Below are 18,218 nucleotides of genomic sequence, written 5' to 3' on the forward strand. Positions count from 1 at the left end.
TTTATGCCAGAGATTCAAACCCAGGATACCAAAATCTAAAAGCATGAAATCCTGGACTCGTTCTCTACATGTGACCCAATCAATCCTGTCATTACAGCAGGGATTACAAAGGTTGACAAGGCCAACTTCACATATTTAAGGGCATTGCATCAACTCTCCCAGCTTGTGAGATCATTAAAAAAGAAAGAAATTAAGAAAAGTCAATGTTAGCTCCATTTTAGTTGCTTGCTGTCATCTAGTTTTCAAATTACTAGATAATTCTCCTTATATTTCAGAACTTTTCCCAAAAACATGAAGAAAAGAACTTTAGTTATGACTAATATTTTGTCATTTGGGATCTTTACAAGAGGTGCCAAAACTCATGATACTTGCAGCAAAATCAAGACAATTGGCAACACTGGAAAGGATGGAAAAGGTCATTGCAACTAAGTTTTCAATGCATTTACCAATTCCCTGGTCCACCTTCCTCCTATCACTCTCAGCAGCATCCCAGCACAACTTTGCGTAACTCCTAGGATAAATTCCATGCAATCCTCTTTGCTTTTCCTTCCTCTGTGCTCTCCCACGCCTCAGAGGAGCTTAATTCTGTTGTGGGAAACCTCCAGGCTGCGTTGTGGCTGTCCCACTACTCACTGCTTTAGATGTGACCTTCAAAAGTGCTGAGCACTTACAGTCCTTGCTGGAATCAGTTGGAGCACTGGGAGCACAGCAGCCTTAAAAATCAGACTGCACATATCTCAATGGATACACCCTGAAACAAAGATGCCTGAAATGAAAGAACAGTGTTAAATACATTTAGTTCTAAGGGATTTGCTTTGTGCAAATGCAGGAAGTGATGTTAGAGACAAAATAAAATCTGCTAACTGGTAGAAATATGAAGCCATCCTTTACTATCGATAAAATAAAAGCAAAGGTAGAAAATTGAAGTAGGCAAAGAAAAGAGGGGTAAAGACCATAGGAGTCAATCTCAATGAATAATTAATTGATTGTACTATTTTCTTCCTGTTTTTCAACATGTCTAGATAAAGAAAGGCATTCTCCTTGAGCTGCTTTCTTCTGATTAAATGGAAGAATTGTCCTATCAAAAAAGAACAGCAGGAATTTATTGGAAAGTGTAGCTGTTAATTTAAAACAAGTTAGCCTTCTGGAGATGCAGATTGTTCAAAGACCAGTTATGTCTCTATTGTATCTCAATATTAACATGTTTTGTCATGGTTGGTATCTACTTCACCTGGTTCTCTCCAGTTGAAGCTGAAGAGACCAGTGTGTCATAATTACTCTTTCATAACACTGTCTTTTTATTCTGCAGGAATGGCAATAAGATAGCAGGATGAACGATGTTCCACTCCTGATTGTATCATGGGAGCTTCCTCCTACTGCTGTCACTGTTCCCTCCTACTGCTGTCACTGTTCCCTAGCCTTTATTCTCCTCTAGCCATGCTAGCTATTCACCTGTCTTGTCCCCATCTCATGGTATGTCACTCTGCTAGACCACTAATGCCACTGCTTCAACCTGGCAGCAAGCAGTTCCTGGTTTTGTTTCTCAGTATGCAAGGAGAGTTGGCTCAAATGTCCTGGGCTGAAGCGCCATGTTGGGATGAGTCATTTAGTGCAGCATGTTTAAGTGTGTTTCAGGGCTGGTAACTGGAACTCCAAGCACACAACAGACTGATAGGGAATGGATGACAGGCTGGACTTCTTACACATGTGGAGCAACCTATCAGTGTCCCATCAGTGATAAATGGCCTAAGGGCTCTACTGGTGATATTTACGCACAGGCAGTACTCTTACATTAATAGGATCAAGTCGTGCCCTGATACACTGCTCCTCGTTTCCACTGTGTGTTTCAGCCAAGATCCCTCTTGTCGCTACAGGGAGAGTTTTCTTTTGACTTTGTCAGTCATTGGAAGGTGCTAAAGGATTTGCTGCACCATACCAGAGAATACCTAACTCCTGGGTTGGTTGGGTAGGTGGCAGCCTGATGGGGGTTTTCACAAAAGTACACCTCAATGAGGATACGTGCAGTGTGCCTGAACCCATCTCTTCTTTGTTTAAATTTAGCCTAATGAGCCCAGCATGTGGTGAGCAAAAGGCTCTGAGATGAAACTACTACTGAGAGCATCCTGTCTCAACCATTACATGTTTTGGGGTTGGACTGTCAGTTCAGGAAAAGAATAAGTGCATTGTTGTAAGTCTCTTAAATTGGAACAGAATGCAAGAATGTGTTTTCTCTTCTGCCTAAACCTGCACAACAGGAACAATTTTCTAGAGTATTCCAGGTCTAAAGATAAACTTCCATCAAGCATTATTTACGTTTCTCGTTTTCACATTAGTTTGTTAATAGAAAATGCCATGATGCGCAGAGAAGGTATTGAAAAGAAGTCTTGTCAAAGGAAGTTGTAGAGGAGATATGTGGAGAGCAGGTATTAGAATTATTTTTTTTTTGATGGAAGCATTTGATAAACTTTCTGAATATATCAATTGAAAAACAGCATGCCTGAAATATATTAGCATATTACTATGCTGAAAGGCCAGTTTAGAAAACATCTTCTATTTTATGCAAAAAAAAAACTTGACTGCATTTCACACTGCAGATACGTAACAGCAGCGCTACTGGTTTCCATTGTTTTCCATTTCCATTGTTTAGCAAGACATGAAAATGCATATTTGAGTTTTGTTGACTTCGAAATTACTGGTATCATGTAAAGACCTGTCGTGGTTTAACCCCAGCCAGCAACTAAGCACCACGCAGCTGCTCACTCACTCCCCTCCCGCCCCCCCCAGTGGGATGGGGGAGAAAATTGGGAAAAGAAGCAAAACCCATGGATTGAGATAAGAACGGTTTAATAGAACAGAAAAGAAAAAAACTAATAATGATGATGATAACACTAATAAAATGACAACAGCAATAATGAAGGGATTGGAATGTACAAATGATGCGCAGGGCAATTGCTCACCATCCGCCGACCGACACCCAGCTAGTCCCCGAGCGGTGATTCCCTGCTCCCACTTCGCAGTTCCTAAACTAGATGGGACATCACATGGTATGGAATACACCATTGGCCAGTTTGGGTCAGGTGCCCTGGCTGTGTCTCCTCCCAACTTCTTGTGCCCCTCCAGCTTTCTCACTGGCTGGGCATGAGAAGCTGAAAAATCCTTGACTTTAGTCTAAACACTACTTAGCAACAACTGAAAACATCAGTGTTATCAACATTCTTCTCATACTGAACTCAAAACATTGCACCTACCAGCTACTAGGAAGACAGTTAACTCTATCCCAGCTGAAACCAGGACAGACCTCAGATACACTGAGCAAGAACTGAAATCCACTCAGAGCTTTCTTTGGTTTGGAACAGGTTTACTGTCGCTGAAAGCTGAGGCCAGGAGAGCCTTACTGCCAAATGTGAGTCCAGCCTTCTTGGGACAAGAAAATATTTGATCATATTTAGTTGCATTCAGTTTTTTTCTATTTTTTTAAGGTGGATAAAATGTAGGACACTTTAGCCAAAATGTCCCTGTGATGTGTTTCATCCCAGAGGCAGCTCATAGCTTTTCAGCAGTATCAGCAAAATTAAATTTTCCCACGCCATGCATGAAGACAACCTGGCTTATGAATTACTTAGTAACTAATTAAGCAAGTTCCATTGCAGTGGTCCCCCAGGGCAGGTGGTACCAGAGCCAGGGGTGGGGAAGTTTGAAGGCCATGAACAGCCTTGGGCATGACTGTCTCCTTCTGAGCGACCCTTCCAGCTGGGCTGTGCATGTAAACTGAGTGAGAACTGGGATCTTGCTACATGGTCCTCAGCATGCTGTAACGGCTTGGGTGTGCTGAACATTTTGCCTCTAGTCTCTAAGTCAGAGCAGCCTGGGCAGTGTTCTCATTTTGCAGCTGTGTTTTCTCATGCCTACGTGTCTGCCTGTACCTAAAACCAGCCTTAATATGAGCCTCAGAAGGGCAGCCCTGAACTAAGCCTGGGCAAGTCTCCATCAAAATTTGCCTTGCTACAAGGTGCTTCTTCATAGCTTCAGTCATAGCTAAGTATTAAAGTCTACCAAGAAGACCAAATCCTGCTGACACTGCTTATTGATTGTGGCCATTAGCATCTGCGGTTTCATGGGACTTAGTGTGAGTTCCATAGGGTTTACTTGAAGGTTGCTTAGTCTTAGCTATTCCGTGATACTTTTGGCCTAGGTTTCTTGTATAGCTCTCCTAATAGGCAGTATCTTCCACAGGACGTTGTGCTCTGTCTGTTGGCTGTTTCGTCGTAAGTTAAAACCCCTGAGTGCCCGGGCTGAAATACCTCATGGTGGAATATACAGATTCTGCATTGGGAAATGGTTTGTCTTTAAAGTAGTCAGTGATCTTTTATGTATCATTCATATGCCGGTATAAAAATCCCAAACTCCCTTCCCCTCATGGTGTGCTGTAAGGAGATGAAGAAAGAAATTGGCAGGTATAATTTCACTGTGATTGAATGTACCTTGTCTTAGGCTCTTCTCTTCATGCTATTAGACTTGTGTTTTCTTAAGCTTATGACCTAAATAAGACGGGAAGCCTTGAAGTGAATTTTGTTCAAGCAATGAAATTATTAACACCTTTTCAGATTGAGTTAGTAAGTAAAGGTTTAATTAGCTTGTTGCTGGTCTGGGGCCTGATTTGCCTCTGTATTGCACATCTGAAGCCCGTGCTATAAAGCGGGAAGTAATAATAGCTCTGACTGACAGGATCTGAAGGACAATGGGATTAGTTGGGAAATAAAGAGAGAACGTGCAGAGTTGGGAAATTGGTTAATTATAACAACATAGACATATAAAATGAAGTTTGGGAAAAAAAAATTAAAATTGAGGGACCACTCTAAAAACATTGCTAAATAATGTTAGAATCTTCTCTCTCGAACCAAGAATAATGAAACCACCCTCTGAAATGGAATGACGTATTTAATGAATTGATATAATTAGGGTGCTTTTGGAAATGCAGGTGTAAGTGCTGAATTGGGGTTTTTTTCTTCACAGCAAATGAATTTTTGAAGACATTCAAAGTTATTTTGTTAAGACATGACATAACTCTCTGTACTGTCTTGCATCTGCTAAGGCACCTGATAAAGTAGCAAATCAGCTGCTGAAGAGTATATATCACAGATGAGGGAAACCTTTCTGAGCTCAAAGCTCTCCTGTGCACAAGGGAACTTCTTAATATTTCTGTCCCTATGGCCTCAAATAGCAATGTGCTAAAACTTTTGAGAAACCAACTCCCTTGAAAATTCCAGCTCTAAAGTAATACAATCGGCAGAATAATATTGAATCATTATGGAGCATGTATAAGTTACACCACTAAGCCTGTATTTGCAACGTGTAGAACAGGATAGTAGGAAAGAGGAGTAGATAATGTGGACTACTTTCACTTAATGGAAGTATCTGCAAGATTAACACTTGTCTTTTGTGATCGAATCTTGTGCTCACTAGCTGAAAAACTCAACACTTAGCATCCTGCTGTTGCCAAGAGGTGTACCAGGGGTGGATTTGGTATGCTCTGTACATTTGAACCTGCTTCACAGCTATGCATGTATCAACCAATTTTATAACTCGCAGTGAATGTAAGATGGACTGATACGTGTGTGTGTGTGCTATATATATCTGACGTATGTGGACATGTCAAACATTATTTACAAGCAACTGAAAGTCATAACGCTTTCCAGGAAAGCCGGCAGCCATTACAGGAGGCAGCTTTGGGCTGCTTACTGCTCAAAGTGGTTGTGTAGGCAAGTCAGATGTAGTAAAAAAAGGTCCCCATATGTAGCATATCCCTGGCTGCAGTCATTCTCAGGGAAGGGAAAATTGTAGTCATGTCAGACTCAGCTTTTATATCTTTGGGTAGCATGCATGTCTACCAGGCTTTTGTTTTCCAGAAATCATTTTGGAATAGATATTCTCAGATAAATACAGGAACTGTAACTCACTGAGATCCTTCAAGAGTAGTGCCAACCAAAGAGCTCCCGAGTGAGGAGTCTGATAGGATGCCGTCTGCGAAACTGTAGTACAGCTCAGCTAAACTTGTTCTCTACTTCTAATCAGTTAGTTGTGTACTATTCAATGCCAGAATGTGTGCTTGTGGATGTAATTGGGCTGAAAACCAAGTAATGTCATATTCTATTTTCCTGGGTTTTGTAGCAGTTCACAGAAAGGCTTCCACTGCTGTTCCTGGGTAGTAGATCGAGCTGTTGGGCTGCTATGGTTTCAGCAAATGGCAACCGCATTGACAAGCTTAATAAGATGCATGTGTAAAAGAAAAGGAAGAATGAGAGTTGCTTATAATGGACACGAGTGACAAGAAATCTGTTATTTTTCTAGGAAGTCATTCCAACATGTGATCCAAATTCCCCAATTGTCTGGGAAGGCTCGATCTGGTTTAAATGGGCCTTGTAAATTGTTACTTCTGGGGTAGGAATTCGGCAAAGCCTGGTAAAGTGGTGTGTATCTTGCATAATAGTGCATTGCCTTCCTGCTGCTAATGCCTTGATGATATAATTGATTTAGCAATTGAATTACAACACTAAAGTAAATTAATAAATCTTTAATTATGAGCACTTCGTTAGCAAATGAATTTCTTAAACTACAACTTGATTAGGCCTGTATCAATTGACATAACTCATTAACCCATATGAGAATCCATATTAGTTATGCTTAACTTACCTGAGTGTATGAGGCAGGAGATGTTTCTCAGTATAAGTTATCAAATCACTATTTATAGTCAGTTAATTAAAGAGCAAATTACTGAAGCAGTGTAGATTTCCTACTTAGTATGATGTAGTCCCACTGATATTCAGTGAGCAAAGGATCATCCCATCACTTAATTTTTCTGTTTTGAATTACCTGTAAGTTCCTGAGAAATGGTATGATGCTGGATTTCTCTCCTGATCAGTCCTGTGCTACCATGCACTCTTCTAAAGGCCTCTTTGCAGGCTTAATTGCTGCTCAGCAGCAGCAAACATCTGCCCTTTTGTTTGAATGGGCTGGCACTACAACACAAATGTCGAACTTCTAAATCTATCGCCCTCCAGTACATCAGGCAAAGAAGAAAGATGTCTGTAATTGCTGTGGAAGCCCAGTGCCCAGGATGTGAGATTACCTAAAGGTGCTAATAGTGAAAATTAATTCTGGAAGTCAGTTTTGGAGTAATGAAAGGTGGAATTAGCAAATACTTTGCATCCTGATTAGAGTAAGTTTGAATTCATTTCTTTGTAGTCCAGTGCTGCAGCAGAATCTAATGGTGTGAGTACAGTATTCTGGTAATGAACTAAGGATTCCCAAGCAATGGCATCTGAAAAAAGCAACCTTAAGGTACTTGGCACATTTTAAATCATATTCCAAAACCCAGTAATATTGTAGCATTTTTTGTTGCTGTTGTGCAGGCAAGGTCATGCATTGCATTGTGACTCAAAAGAATATTAAAAGAAAAATTCCCTTTTAAAGAACTTCTAAAGAACTTAAAATTTAGCTGATCAGGAGACATTAAAATATCATCTGTATGGGGAAAAGCAGTCAAGTAATTCATACATAACTTGATAAAAACCTATCCCTTCTTGCACAAAAATAAACAACAAAACTGTGTTTGTCCCTACAAGCAGACTAAAAATGAGCAACCAAATAACAATGAAATTGAAACTCCATCAGTGAAGACCTGTATTCCCAAAGCTCACTTTCTAATCTGTGGGGGAAACTGTGTAGAGAATATATGGCTGAAGAGCTTTCAAATGGCTGCATAGTGCTCTGACTTTCAGACTGCTGCCAGGCACTGTACTGCTTACTAGCATTTTGTGGCTAGTCAAGAGTAGAGCTAAATGGTGTAATATGTGAATATTTTTGTTGCCACTTCGAAGGATTGGTCTTGTCCTCTACAAAAAAGCCTGTGTCCTCAGGGACACGTACATTAAGAAGATTGGATTGAAGCTCTCAACATCAAATGAAGGTTGGGGAATAATAAATGGCAGTCATCATAGTCTTTGAATGTCTGTATTTGGCATATAAAGTAAAGGAAGAATTAGCATCCTGGCTTCAGGGCTCAGCTTTGAGGTATCATTCAAGAGTTTCCAGTGAAAAAATGAATTATCTTTTTTCTTATGCAAGTGTAATCACCTCTGAGTGGGTTACAGCACCTTATCCCATGAGCTGATGCAGGTCATTATCCACTTGTGTTGATGTTTGCTGAGTGCTTGTTAAATATGCAGGGATCACAGCACATGGATACCTCCTGCCACCAAGCAATTTCTATGAGGTTCTTCTGCAGTACTTACAGCTGGGTCAGAATGTGTTGACTACCTCAGAAGCGGCACTCTTTTAATACCAAAGTTTCTATAGCTGCCAATTTTATATGATTGTTAAGGCTCTGAAGGTCTTACCAGAATAAGATAAAGGGCTTTGACGTGAATAATTCCATTTACTGTCCGAACCCTCTAGCAGGCGTAGCATAATCATTGCTTATCTCTATTTAATGACTCTGCAGGAGGTAAGGTGGTGCAGACATGAGTGCAGCACTCTTACTGCTGCCTGCTCCAAAACACAACTTGGTCCATGGCCATGGTCATACTGGAAGCGGTGGCCTCCAGAATATTGTCTCCTGCAGCTGCTGGCCTTGTGCAAAGGGAACCTCAGGGAGTTTGCTGGGCTTCCTCACTAGGAGAGTGTGTGTGTGGCTGTTCAGTCTTTTTTTAAAACTTTAACTCATGCTCATCCATTTCAGCCAGATGTTAATGCAGAAAGGTAGCCCTTGAGCTGTTGTAATATGCTGTATATGGCAGCTGGCAGTAAAATCAGAGGGACAGTGGTGATTCACATTGAAGAGAAATCTGGTCAAAACAATTCTGGAAGGGGAGCAAACAGATTTTGGAGATGCAAAGGGAGGGGTCCTCAGGCACCTTTGGAAAATCTCCTGTCAATGACACTATGATCACAGCACGTCATCAGCGCAGGGGCTTCTATATGAAGATGGAGCCATACACTCCCCTCAGCTGAAGAGCATCAGAGGTCTGGCATAGCATTTATACTAAGTGGTAGCTCCCATTGGGGAGTGCTGGCTCTGTCTCACAGACTGATACTACACTCCAAAGTACTGTGCATACCTCAAGTTAGGTAAAACAGTAAACACTGCTATAAAAGTCAAGGCTTTAAAGCAACTAGTTATTTGGAAATGTAAGCCTACGTTTTTTGGGTGCCGGAGAGGGTATTGTGTTAGGTCACCTCTGAGTGATAGCTCATAGCTAATTATGAGGACAACTTCATGGCTTAAGGAGGGATACAGATGAGAGGGCTTGCACAGTCCTCTCTGCTGAGGCATGAGCACTACCCAGGGCAGTGATAGCAGAGGTCAAAAGACACAGAGATCCCTGAGCACCCTGGGGGACCTACCCTGGAGGCTCCAGGTGAGATTAAATCCTTGTGCTGCTTTGCAGCAAGTTTAGCTGCTCATCAAGAAGTTGTCGCCATCTTTTATGCATACCTGAAGTGACTTTCTCTCTTCAGACTTGTGCTTCTGATCTCTAGGAGGACTCAAAATATTACGCACAAAAGTTCAGAATTACAAGTGTTCCCGTTTTAAATGTAAGGAAATGTAAAATATCCTCTAGAAAAGGCAGTTACTGCTATCTCACTACGTTATCATCGTCCTCTCAGTGTTCAGTCCACTTAACTATTGTTCATTGGAAAGGCCTTAATTTACGCTGCGTTAATGATGTGCTCTGAAGAGACATTGTGCTTTTCAGGTTCACTGAAATGTTCTGCAACTGGCTTTTCAAAACTGGCTTGAATATTCACAGTACAGCAGCTGGTGCAAAAAGTGTCATCCTTTATAACCCAAGGTCAATAGTTGTAAAAACGTTTATGTTTTACAGTTTTTACATACAGAAGAAGTTCTGCAATTAGGCTCAGAGAAGCTGCAGCATTTAATTTTTGTCCTCAGTTAAAATTTCAGGGCTGGAGTTCTTTGCTATTCCGTGCTTTATGCCAAATCTTAATGCACAGGAGGCAAATTAAAATTGCCATACGTGTTTTCCTTACCATCCCTGAGCCTGGACTGGCCAGGCAGTAAGTGAAAGCTTTTGCAGATGACACAGTCTGGGGTTTCCTCCTTTCCAGGTGAGGAGCTTCTTCTGGGAGCTGGTCCCAGTTCAGCAGTTCACCAACCCCTCTGCCCTTTAGTGCTTCCCTTTAACAAGCCAGCAGATGGAGAAGAGTCAGCGCAGCACCGGCAGCCGAGCTGAGACAGTGACTAGTTCAGGAGGCCAGAACAGGTCGGGGATTAGCCAGTGACATGTGTGCATACGTCTGGCAGTTGGGACTCACTTTTACATGAGCACAGCGTTGTTGTCCGAAAAGCGGATTCGTTTCCCGGCATGCAACGAGCCAATAATCATACACTCAGGAGAGGCATTATTTATATCATATTTGCACAAAGATGGGTGCTAGGTGGTAATTCCACAAAGCTAGCACACCCTGTAGTCCCTGTAGTTAAGCAAGCAATTTATACACTTTTAGATTCACCCACTTATTTTCCAAAGTCCTTCCCCAAAATCATTACCAGTAGTCGCTTATCTGCCACCGTTTCTATTGGGCTAAGGTTTTTTCTGCTTCAAATTAAAAGTACAGTGTTCTTTTATTCTACAGCGCATGCTCAAGGAGGTGGGGTGGGGGGGTGTAAGTCTTTTAGGTCTTGAATTGAGTCAGTGGTCGTGATCTCCCCTGCCACCTTTACTTTCCCCTAGTTCATGCTGCTTTGGCAATCATCCGGTGCCTTCTGGGGCAGGATGTTTCCTTTTTGTCAGTCTTCAGTTCCTTCTTCAAGGGTATGCTGGCTGGCAAAGCCTGCATCGTTTATACAAAGTAACCAGGCCTACATAGTGAAACTATTGAGTAATGGTCATCCCTAAAGGACAGTGCATTGTGTTTAACCCTAAATTGAGCAGTATCATCACAGTTAGGCCGTAACTCGAACATATGACTACAGCGTGACCCAGAGGCACTGCTGTGACCCTTCCTGACCTTACGCACCGCGTGGTGGGACCGGCACTGGTGTTGGGGGTCAGCCAGCGTTCCCCCACCACCAGCACTATGGCACTGCATTCATGTGTCAAGCAAACTGAAGACTGTATGTGTCATTTTAAGGCATTTCTTAGGGTCAGGAAAGATGAAGTCGTGTGGTGGGACATGGTTGCAGTCTGCTTCTCTGGGACAGTGAGTATTCTATAATTTATAGAAAACAGAATGCAGAGGGAGCCGTGTGAAATAGCCAGTAGCCTGGTGGCTAAGATGGTCCCTGGTGGTGTGAGGGACCAAAGTTAGCGTTTCTGGTCTGAATCAGACAGAGCAGAGACCTTTGTCTGAACCTCTGATGTCCAGGAAGAGCAGCAGCTGGGTTATTTTCAAACCTTTCCAGGCAAAAGTTTCATCAAACCTCTGTGGCTGACAAAGCCTCCAAACTTCTTGTTTAACCTACATTCATGTTCCAGTGCCACACTCTTTCCCTGGAAAATGCCTGATCATCTCTGTACTTATAGGGACACAACATCCCCTGTGATACAACCACATGTGCTAGGTGTAGTTTTTTACTGGCTGTGCATACATTAGATGCTCTGCAATTTACCGCTAGGCCAAATTAGCCTTTTAGTCCTTTGTAAAAAAAAAAAAAAAACCAACATTAAAGTGTAATTTAATATTTTAATATTATACATGAATATCTCAATATAAATTAATTGACATTAGTACTAACATGATAATATTTCATATTTTTATGCGGTGTTTTTAATATTTTACATGCTTTTTATGTTTTTATTGGGGGGGGGGCTTGTTTAAAATATTGTTGGTGGGAAGTAGTGGGTCAGAATCTACACAGATTGTGTCAATGTCATCCAACTAAAACGGTCACAGAATCATGGCAGAACAGGTCTCCCAGCACTGACAAATGCAGATGGAGTCCCATCAGCAATGTCATCAGGAAAGTAATTAGAGATCCAAGGGGGTTACATGAAATTCTCCCAATAAAGTAACAGTTTTAATCTGTTTGCTTTCACTGCAGTCTATACAGTGACTAAAAATTATCACTCACGCCCGAAAGATTTGGGTTCCATGGCATTAGGCTGAGAAGACTTGGTATCCCGTAATTCCCAGACCTATTTGAATGAAATGAAAGTATTTCTTTCCAGAGGAGACTAAACTAAAAGCAGGTATCTAGTGCATTCAGGGACAGTGTGACTATGCATTAATGCATTAGTTGACCACTTGCTTTTTTTCTCTCATATCTGAGCTTTCCTAAATGACAGTGAGTGGGAGGGATACCTTTGTCTTTCCAGTATCTTTATGCAACCTAGAAAGCCTAGACTTACCAAGGAGGTCGATGATGACAGCTGCACATGGTCCTAAAGCTGAAGGGGAGTCTTGTAGCTTCCCCAGAGATGTCTTTTGTTCCATAAACCTGGGGATTCCCTTGGAACAAGGGTTCCCAACCAGTTTAGGACCTGCTTTCTTCATAGTAGGGATTGAGCATCACTCTTTCCTATCCCAGCTGAAATGAGCTCCCTGTTCAGCTCCTGAATGACATTACCATGATTTGCCACAAGTAGTTAGCACTGTATTGCACCCATGTTTTTTTGCAGGTTTTCTAAGTTTGAGAGCTTGGGTTGCTCAGATGAGACTCTAAAATCTGTACTGACTGCGAGTCTGCCAAGGAACAGTATAGGTCCTCGAATGCAAATACTGAGTGCTCATCTGTGCAGTGGCTATTGTAACTATATAGCATTGTGTTTCTAAGTGGATGAGATAAACTATATGCAAATAGCTATCCACAGTCATATTTCTCTCTTCTTGTAAAAGCTATGAGCACATAAGGCAAACTCCATCCAGGAACTTCTCAAAGGATTTATGCATAGTAAATATTATAAATTATCTGTTTTCTGCTTCAGAGCAATGAAAAATAACAGAGAAATTAAAAGGAATTAAGCAAAGGACAGTCAGTGGCCCTGAACAGAGAAGCGGGCTTTCTTAATGAAGATCTTTCCAACTAAGAAATAGTAATGCTTGTTTTACTGTAATTCCAATTGTTTAGACTGGAGCCCCTTGAGGCCTGGGCTGTTTCTATGTATTAGTTTTTCCAGTGCTTGAAAGCAGGTCTTCATGGTTGTGACTTGGAGGTTTACAAGCTGTCTAATATTTATATCACATAAATAAAAGAAACTACTTGCAGATACTTTCCAGACCATTCATGTTAAATGCTTCTCTTCCAGTGAACCTGTGGCCAAAAGGTTTTTGCCGACATTGACAAGATTATGCTTAGCTTTGAACTCTGCAGCCTAAAAAGAGTTGAAGACCTATTGGTTTCTTTTCACTGTTTTCAGACATCAGTTAAACTGAAAACAAGGGCTGTAAATTATGGTCACCTTTGCAATGACTTTTCATTTGTGGGATAGAGATGTGATGGTGTGAAAGCACTGTTAATAATAAAAAAAAATTATTAATAACTTTCTCAGGAGCCACCAAGCAAAGTGTAAATTGATTTCTGTTTGGTATCAAATTTTCATGTGAGGTACTGTATCATGGAAATTTTCAGTCTTGTTAAAATTCAGATGACCTAAAAATAATGCTACCCCTTCACCTCTGTGCATTTTGTCATCTCAGCTGACAAATGTGATTCTTCTCGCTTTAATCAGCATTTTATAATGATTTCTACTGAAAATACAGCCTGTTGGTTTTCCCTTGTTGGCCTGTACAATGTATAGGGAACAGTGGGTTTATTTGTTGGGCTAAGAACTTGCTAAAAATGTAACAGCCACAAAAAGCATGCTTTGGGCTGAATAGCAGCACCCGCTCTCTATTTAATAGAATTTGTATGTTCGTGGCTTTTTAACCAGTTTTAAAAAACACTTAAGGAAGTGCAGCACCATTATAAATTTTCAGACCATAGTTCTGTAGACCGAAGATTTTCCTTAGTTTATGAGACAGCTGTATCATTATTGACTATAGCATTGCCATGCTATTTCATGAACCTGATTAAAAATTCCCCCAAAGAATTGTCCTTTCGGTGAGAAGACAGTGACTTCTCTGTGGCCCTTTGACTTTTGGCTGGTCTTCACCTCAAAGTTGTCAAGTAAGAACCACTGAAAATGTGTTGCTTTTGTGCTAGTTATGTGTTTGCTAGAAATACAGTGGAGAGCAGATAGGGACCAGTTATCTGTGTGGGACACTGAGTTCTCCACACAGCTGATCTGTGCTAAACTCTGAAGCACAGCCTTGAGGTGCAGAGCTTCAGGTCCTGTAGAAAATTCTCCTTTTCCCTGGTACTCAAAGGCATACTGAGAAAGCTTGGTTTATGATCACTTGAAAGCCTTAGATACCAGGTGACAGTAAGCTTCTACAGAATCCTTGTTCATCCTTGCATATACAATAGTTTATATTTAATCTAATTTTGATAGAAGAATTAAAAAAAATCCCCCTCAGGCTGGCTCTTTTTCCTCAACTTCACTTTTCAACTAGTGGTGGAAGATAGAGAGGAGATCCTCAGCCCGTAGTTTAACAATGGAATTACTTCTTTGTCAGTGAAATGTTAGCTAGGATGGGGAATTGTTTCCTCACTGAAATTACCATGTTTATCACAGTTCTGCAAAGCTGACTGCTTTTTAGTAGCTCACAGACAAAAGATGCAAACAGCATAAGAAGCCTGAATTTTACTATTTGTTTATCTGTCTTTTGAGCTTCCTTTAATTTGATGCTATCTGACTGCAAAGGAGGTTTTGCAGTTCTTCAGCAGTGATGGTGGGTCAACAGGAAAGCAGGCAAACAATTCTGCTAACTGTCCATCCATGGTGAGCGGTACAGAGAGAAAACAACTTTCAAACCCAGCTTCCAGCTTCCTCTGGGTTTGACGAGAGGGTTCAGAAGGCCCAAAGCAAGAAGTCCTTTTCTTTTCTATATTTTAGTTCCTGCTGTTGAGATGGTGCTTTACGCTGTGGAGGCCTACTTTGGTGTTTGTATGTCATTCGTAGCTCCCCAAAGAGAAGCTCGCAGGGTGGCTGCATCCAGATGGGCCTGCCAAGTAATCCTGGCTGCTCAGCAGGGTGCCACCTTCTGTGGAGTGACATGGGCCTAAAGTGATGAAGAAGGAAAGCAGCGTGAGTCCATCCCAGGAGGTGAAGATGCAAGTCCTTTTCTCTGTATAAATTGTCCTTGAAGGGAAAGTGCAGGTAAAGCTGTATCATGAAGCAGATGTTCGGATCGTGGTGTCAGCTGAAGCACTGCTCTTTTTAAGGTCAGTTTTAACTGTTGGTACAGCCCAAAGGTGCATGTAGCTGTCAATTGTTTCTTTTGAAAATTTGTTCTGCTTTAATAAGTTGGAGAAATTCCTTGTTCTAGCAAAGTCCAGAAATAACAGATGGCTCATATGTCAGGCATCAGCAAATCCTAAAGCTGTGGGCATGACCCCTGTCCATGTCCTGTTGAGAAATCTACCTGCCTTCAGGATTAGGTTGCCCAAGAGTTTGGTGTTTTCTGTAACGAGACCAAAAGTGTAAGTTCCACTTGCTTATAACATACTGTTGTTGGACTTAAAAGCTCTCTTCTGCAAAAGTAATGGAGATTTAATGTGGTTGCTGGTGTTCTTCATTGTGTTTTGGAGAGCATTCAAGCTAAGAAGTTCTAACTTTCTGAATGTTCAGTTGATGAGGCTGGGCAAAGCTGAACTGTGTTTTCTTGAAGCATTTGAGCCTTCATCATCCACACAAGTGGAAGTGCTGTTATTGATTTTGGGTGACAGTGGGATTAAGAACATGTGGCATGAGGTCAACATCTTGTCAGACTGCTATGGACCTGTGTTTCAGGTTAGCACGGAACATGACACCAGATTTTGCTTGAAATGAAACAGGTCCTGCAGGTATTGGGGTAGGTTGTTGTGGTCAAAAACAAGTCAGCCTTTTTTTTTTTAAGTGTCTGCAGCACTGTAGTTCATGACCTAGATGATTATCAGCATGAAACTGCACCTAGCAATAGTATTCTCACCAGTTTTCTTTAAGGTTTCACGCTCATCCAGCATTTCTAAAGAGAGCGTTAAGGCTTTACAGTTGAATATGAGAGGAGGAAGACTCAAGAAAGAACAGCCTCTAATAAGTGGCAGAAGTCAAATGGAGATTATACCTTGTATTTATATAGCATCTTTTAATCTAGAGCGTTCCATGAGTTAGTGAATTTATCGAACTGTTCTGTTCACCACTGCTGCTTCATCATGAGTCACTCCAGCTGGTTATCAGTGCTTAGCCCTGCTGCACAGTAATCAAAGCAAGGGAGTGGAGCTGGGATTCTCATGCTGAGGACCCTGCCAGACTTTCTAGCCAAAGAGTAGGGTAACTATGAAATAACGCTGACAAAGCAGACTGGAGACAAGGTAGACTAATAGGGCTAATGCTATTGCATGTTGCTGACTGCTGAGAGAGGCATGAAGAATTTTGTATCACTTGTGGAGCTGTTGGCATTGCTTCTTTTGATACAGATTTTTCTCACCTAGTCCCATGCTCTGACATGCTGGCTTGATATATCATCTCAGTAATGTGGGAAGACTGGGGAAATTCAGTGAAATGGCTATATTTCAGTACTGTGTCTGTCAATCACAGGCTGGAAAAAAGCAAACAGTGTCTTATCGCTATATGAAACTGAAATTCTTAATGTCCCCATGTATAGACCTGTGCCTCCATCTTAAGGCACTTCATTCCCTTGAACAGTCACGTATTTAACCTGTGTTGAGCACAGGTGTAAATCTTGCTGCATTTCACAGTGGAGAACTATTTCCCCACATTCCAGCAGCAAAGTAGAGATGAGGAGAAACAATAACAGAGAAACTTCAGTTACTGCCTGAGGAGATCTGCCGTACCAATGATGCGTTTAAGATGATGCCATTAAATTAAGTTTATATACATACAAGGAATGAGTTTAGGAGATTGCTGTGGCTATGAAGAAAAATTTAAAACTGGTCATTTAAATGTTTCAATTATTGAGTCTCCTGATGCTCTATTTCATGAGATGACTGCTCTTCTGCAAGTGGATAGAATCCTTTTCCACTTAGAAGAGATCTCAGGGACATCCCATTGAACTGACTGGTCATCTGACATTGGGAGTATTTCATGTTGTAGCAGTAATGGTGATTTCAAGTCACACTGATTGCAAGTGGAGACCAAAAAATTTTTGAGATAGACTAAGTACCTGAATGAAGGTAGCTGGTATCCTTTCTTACCTATGTTATTCTTATTATGCTTTGCATCACTGTTATCAGAACCATCATTTTTAGCTAGTCTAAGCAAAGAGATTAAGAATTGAATTTGTAAGTAAAGCTGCTTTCTTTTTGTGATGGTCTGCTCTTGGCATAGTCAGAGCACATTGACACAGCTGTGTGAGAAGACAGCAGTGGTAGTACTGGTTTGCATCTGTTTGATGACTGGTAGCATCTGTTTGATGATTAGCAAAAGAATTTCAGCTGTTAGAGCTGTCAACCTGACACCTTTGATGAGCACTAAAATAAATCTGTGCTACCAGGAGCTGCTTTTTTTTCATACCTCCCCCTCCTCCCCCCCATGCTTTTGATTGGCTTGACTCTTTGTGTCCTTGCTGACAACTACTCGCAAGGCTAATGCATTATAAACTCTGAAAAGTGAAGCAAGTGGCTGTCATTTTTTGTGCAACAGATGTTCCTGATCAGGAATCAGACAAAGGATCTCATCACTTTTCCTCTGAGCAATTTAATTTGTCTTTTCCATGGCACATGAGCCACCTCCTGTCTAGTGACTGATGTGCCCAAGTCCTACTTCATTTTAGGATCAGTTCCTTTAATCTTGCAGAATTATTAGGTTTTTTTCTGTGCCAGAACAAAGAGAGTGGAAAAAAAGGAAATTGCTTTATTTCTTACGGTGTCACCAATAATGCATCATAATGAAAAGTAGCAAAGGCCTACTTCAAAAATAGGAAACCCAAGTACTGCATTTTAAGAGAACTAGAAGGTACTCTATAAGCACTTTTTTGAAGAAATAGCAATTTAGATTTGATGGTGTTTCTTTAGCAATTGTAAAGCTCAGAGGTAGGGATAAGCAGTGTATAATCCATCAGATTCTTGAAAGTTAGCGAGGTGGAAAAATTGATATATTTTTTAAGAAAAGTTGTTTGTTGTGGATCCAGTTCTCCACTCTTTAATCATGCAAGTT

The 18,218-nt window shown here is 41.1% G+C and overlaps 1 protein-coding gene across 7 annotated transcripts in view; it reads left to right on the top strand.

The window, feature by feature from the left end:
• CPNE4 (copine 4) overlaps positions 1 to 18,218 on the top strand; it is a 246,293-nt gene that overhangs the window by 109,434 nt on the left and 118,641 nt on the right. The window lies entirely within an intron of this gene.

Source organism: Haliaeetus albicilla, chromosome 2 (assembly GCF_947461875.1).
Source record: "Haliaeetus albicilla chromosome 2, bHalAlb1.1, whole genome shotgun sequence".
Taxonomy (NCBI): Eukaryota; Metazoa; Chordata; class Aves; order Accipitriformes; family Accipitridae; genus Haliaeetus; species Haliaeetus albicilla.